Source organism: Octodon degus, unplaced genomic scaffold (assembly GCF_000260255.1).
Source record: "Octodon degus isolate 3935 unplaced genomic scaffold, OctDeg1.0 scaffold00063, whole genome shotgun sequence".
NCBI classification, from domain to species: domain Eukaryota; kingdom Metazoa; phylum Chordata; class Mammalia; order Rodentia; family Octodontidae; genus Octodon; species Octodon degus.
Window position 1 is genome coordinate 1,528,786 of NW_004524639.1, and position 5,959 is coordinate 1,534,744.

A 5,959-nucleotide genomic window follows, 5' to 3' on the forward strand; every position below is an offset into this window, starting at 1 on the left:
GTGCCCCGTTTCGGGGCCAGCACAGCACGCTGGAGATTGAACCCTGGTAGCTGTGTTCTGCCTAAGCAGTGCATTGGATTATTCTTAGAGGATTTTTTTTTAAATCTTTGTCTTTTCCTTTTGGGGAGTAAGATTGTCTAAGTTTTTTTTTATCCTTTCAAATAACCAGCTCTTCAATTTATTTATTGTTTACAATAGTTTCTAGTGGCAATTCCATTGATTTCTAGTCTGATTTTTATGATTTGTTTCCTTGTGCTCACTTTGTATTTTGGCTGTTCATGTTTTAATAGGACCTTGAAGTACATCATTAGGTTATTTATTTGGGCTTATTTTTTTGATGTGGTCATTCATAGCTATAAACTTTCTTCTTAGGACTGCTTTCATTGTCTCCCATGCGCTCTCTTATGTTGTACTGGTACTATCACTTAATTCTTAGAACTATATTATTTTTCTTTTTCTTTTTTTTTTTTTTTTTTGAGGACTGGGGATTGAACTCAGGCCCTTGTGTTTGCCAAACAAGCGCTTATTCTACTGAGCTTTCTCCCCGGCCCCTATATTATTTTTCTTGATATCTTTTATAATCTTTGATTGTTCAAGTGAGTATTATTTAATTTCTATGCATTTGCATGAGTTCTGTGGTTTCTTTTGCCACTGATTTCTAGTTTTATTGTGCTATCACCTCATAATAGGCATGGTATAGCTTTGATTCTTTTGCATTTACTTCAGCATACTTTATTGGTTTCTAGTATGTGATCTATGTTGGAGAAAGTCTTACATGCTACTGAAAAGCATGCACATTCAGTTGTTGTTGTTGCATGAAATGTTCTATGGATATCTTTAAGTACATTTGTTTAAAGGTTTTGCTCAACTTAATATTTCTTTTTGAGTTTTTGTTCTACTTTATCCTTCTACTTACGACAGTGGGTTTTGAAGTCTTCCATTATAATTTTGTTTAGCAGCAATAACTATATCATCTTGGCTATAGTTATAAAATCAGCAATAAAAAATAGCATGAAAGATAAACTGGATATTGATATACCCAAGGACTTATAATGCACCACTCTTACCCAGAGAAAAGAGATCTATAATTATAGCATAAATATTAAGACAAAACAAATATTGACCTACGATAAATATCTACTACATGAAACTACTTTAACTCCACTAACAATAGAACAGTATTTTCAGTAATAGCATAGAACCAACTAGCTAACTAAAGATACATAAACTATTATAGTTACACTAGTAAAGGTAGAAGAGGTGGGGAGCCATAAGATAAAAAAAGGAAAATTTGAAAATGTCATCAATGAGGGCTGGGGAGATAGTGCAGCAGTCCAAATGCCTGCCTGACAAGCACAAGTACCCAAGTTGGATCCCAGATAACACATATCCTGCTGGTCCCATCGCTAGCCAGACACAGAAACCCAGTGTGGTGGTGCATGCCTCTAATCCTATCGCTGGGGAGGCTGAGACAGAAGGATAATTATGAATCTGGGCTGTGTAGTGAGACCCTGTACCTAATTAATTAATTAATTTTTAAAAATAATAAAATAGAAAATTTCATCAGTGAAAGATGAGAAGGGGATAGAGAAATGAGATAGAGGACATAATTGAGGAGTCTAAGAAATTAATAGTATCAGAAATTGGTCACAGAAAAGAACAAGAAAGAAAGAAAACCAGAGAAAAATACAAACAAAACAGAGAAGGAAGAAAAAGGCAAAAGGAGAAGAGGAAAAAGGGAAGAATAATAGAGGCAAAAGTGAGAAAAATCTCCAGACCCCAAACTACTGGTGAAAAAAAGAGCAATAATAAAAACTATACAAAAAGACTGAGAGTAAAACAACTCTCCTGTGTTTTTTAATGAGTGATTTCATTCCAGAATCTATAGTCTTGGAATCCAGCCACTTACCATTTTCTTTCCTGAGGTCTAAGGTCTGTGGATTGTGTGACACCCTCGTTGCAACAGAGGCCCCCTTATCCATTCACTCCTGAGTCTGAGAACTAAGGCATGTCTTGGTTCACATCGATAGATGGGAAAATTAATCAGCTCTCTGATCTCTCTCCTGGAGGTGGGCCACAGGACTGGTGGTCAAACAGACTGTTGGACTTAATAGCAATACTGGCCAGGTCCGGTTTATCACTGAAGATGGGGCTCTTGTCTATTCTGGACCAAGTTTTAAACTGCTCAACGAGTTTATGTCTAGCTATCATGGTACCCTCCCCATGGCTGTCACCTATGACTGTCACTTACCCAGACACTGTGGGAGGATTACACCTGAATATCTGAATCTGCTGGTCAGGTCCATACTTTATCCCTGGGTCTTTTGTCTCTCTTGGCTTGTATTCTCTCCACAGACATTGGTTTCATCCAAAACCTAGTGGGTCATTTAGTTCTTTGCTGTGTCGCCTATACCAAGGGAAAGCAAAACATAGAGCTGGGTTGGAGTTGATAGACAGATATGGCTGGGTGATGTGTGTGGTCAGGCGACATGATGGCTGTGCTCTGTGTTAGTGCCACGAAGAATTCTTTGAGTGTCACTGTGCTTCTTTTATTTCACTGATTGGAGAAAACTATGTGCTACAGGAGATAAAGCACATAAAAGAGCTTGGAAGAATAAACAAAGTCATTAGAAATAGATAACATTAATGATTGCCATGTTCCTGAGCCTGAGACGATTGTGTAGCTTTAAGTGACATAAATAATTTTCTAAGATTTAATTTTTCCAATATGAAAAATAAAGATACACTTAAGTACAAGGTAAGAATTTCAAAATGGGTTGTATATGGTTAGATTTCTGGACTTATGTGTAACATAAAAATTATATAATTCTTTATGCCTATTTTAAAAATATATTTTAATTTTTAAAGATTTTTCATCATATTTCATAGGGACTTAAAGTTCAATATATCAATACTTGATGAAAAGTACCTGTTCCATGTTATGCCTAAGATGTTTTATATTCAGACAGATAGTGAGGTTAAGTTTAACAGCCTAGGTTGTATGGTAATAACAATAAGCTTGTCTTCTGGAGGGTTAACAACCTAAGTTTGCAGACCAAAATTAGAGAAAAAGGAGGGCCGCAAGGAAAGCCAACATTTGGCTCTAGCCTTCCAAGGTCAATTAAGACTCAGAACATATGAGAACTTATACTGTAACGTCATGTAACTCGGTAGTGTCCCAAATTTTCTTTTTCTTTTCTTTTCTTTTTTTTTTTTTATGCAGAACTGGGGATTGAACTTAGGCCCTTGCGCTTACCAGGTAAGTGCTTATTTCACTGAGCCATCTCCCTGGCCCCAAAGATATTGTTACTTCTTTTTCTTTGTGGTACCAAGGATCAAACTCAGGACCTTGCATTTGCCAGACAAGCATTTATTCCACTGAGCTATCTCCCCAGCCCCTTGTCCCAAATTTTCTGATCAAGGAGATTATGGGGCCAAAGAGGAAAGTGATCGATGACGTAGAGTGTGCCTAAGGAGAGTCACATGGGGAGAAGACACTCTCTCAGGCTTTCACAGAGAGCACATTGGCCAAGCATTGGCCGTGACTCATCCACATGGTTGACACTGACAAAGGTTCTACAATCTGAGGTACAGGATCTCACGATAAATCCTGAGGGCATTTCACTGAACTTATCAGACCAAAAAGCTACAACTCTTGTTGCATAGGTCCTGCTTTACCTTGGTCTTAACCATCCAGTAGAAAAGTATGAAGATGAAATATAGGAAGTAAAGCCATGCTGATATGTTGAGCTGTGGGGGACTCAGGTCAATAATTTCTGACATTGCCAGTTAAGTAGAAGACCCAATGCTATTATGGCCTACTGGACTCTTTTGGAATATTTTGCTGAGTTTACACACCTAAAATATTTAAATAACGGAACTTAGCAAAAAAAGGGGATACAGATGAATGTCCATTTCATTTCTGAGTATTCAAAGTGGTTAGGATACATATATAGTTACATTCTCTTAATGAATAGAGTGATTTGTTCTAAAAGTGTTTGTAAATAGGATCTCATGTCTGCATCTTGTACAGCAATTAACCACTAGAAAGAGAGTAGGCAATGTGTTAATTATTGAACTGTCCTGCCAGTTTGATTTGAAACTGTCTCATTGCTATTTGTCTCTCAATAAAATTATGGAAAAGAAAAAGAATTTCCAAATGATTATAGGTGGTTTCAATATATGACATTTTCCCCCCAAGGTAAAAACAACTTGATTATGATAGTAAGTAAGAGTCTTCACTACAATATGTGCTATAGAAATAATCTACATTTAATTCAATTTATATACATTTATATATAATCATATAAATTATAGGTCAATATCTTCAGTGAACATAAATGTAAAAGCCCCTAATAAAATACTGACATATTCAACAGCACATTACAGGATCATATACCATAACCACATGGGATTTATCTCTCAGATAAAAAGATATTTTGACATGTGGAAATCAATAAATGCTATACACACTAACAGAATGAAGACACAGGTCATGTGATCATCTCAATAGATGCACAAAAAGCATCTGAAAAAGCTCAGCATCTTTTCAAGATAAAAGCTCTCAAGAAATTGGCCATAGAGCTGATGATTTTTTTTAACACAATAAAGACCACATATGACAAGACAACAACTAATTTCATGTTGAATGGGAACTTGTTGAAAGCGTTGTCTTTAAGATCAGAAATAGGACAATGATTTCCACACTGACCATTGCATTTCCTACAGTACTTGAGGTCATGGCTATAGAAATTAGGTCAGGGTGTTGGTGAGATGGCTCAGTGGTCTGAAGCACCTACTTAGAACAAACTTAGCAAAGCACAGGGACCGCGCTTCAATCCCCCAGCACCACATGCCAGCCAGCCCCGCCCCCTGGTGGGCTGAGCTGGCCACACACACACACACACACACACAAATAAATAAATAAAATTTTAAAAAAATAAAGAAATTAGGTCAGAAAGAAAGAGAAAGCCAATTACAAGTGAAGATATCAAATTCACCATGTTTGCAGATGACATAATATTTTATAGAGAAAATCATAAATACTCCACAAAATAAAACTATTAGGTCTACTTAATGCATTCAGTAACGCCTCAGGACACAGAAGTAACCTACAAAAACCAGTAATATTTCTATAGAAATTTCTTGCATATTTCTATACAAGAAAATATTTAAAAAATAAAAAATTTAAAATCATATTTACAATAGCTACAAAAATACTTAAGAATAAATTTTACCAAAGAGCTGAAAGACTTGGATGCTGAAAGTTATAAAGTATTGATGAAAGAAATCAAAGACAATACAGTTGCCTTCTTTGTATCTGGTATTTTTTGATTTCACTGTATTTTTTTGATTGAATTTTTTTTAAGGGAAGTTTATTTTTTGTTTTTGGTGCCGAGGACTGAACCCAGGGCTTCCAGCTTGCTATGTAAGCATTCTACCGCTAAGCCAAATTCCCAGGCCCTCAAAGACAATAGAAATGATGGAAAGATATCTTGTGTTCATGGAGTAGAAGAATTAATTTTATTAAAAAGTCTGTATTGCTCAAAGTGGTCTGATGATTGAATGCAACCCCTGTCCAAATCCAAAAGATATTTTTTCACAGAAATAGAAAAAAATTCTAAAATGTCTATGGAACCACAAAAGACTCCAAGCTAAATAGGAAAAGCAACCTTGAGTCAAAAGAACAAAGTTAGAGGCATCCTACTATCTGACTTCAAAATTAAATTGCAAAAGTATTCATCAAAACTGAATGTAGAGGGCAGGGGAGATGGCTCAGTAGAATAAGTACTTCCCTGGCAAGTGCAAGGGCCTGAGTTCAATCCCTGGTTTCACCAAAAAAAAAGGAAAAAAAAGCCAAAAAACCAACCAAACAAACAAAAAACTTGAATGATACTGACATAGTGTGAAAAAAGATTAAGTTCTGACAAGAATGTGTGGGCATATAAATTAGCATAGC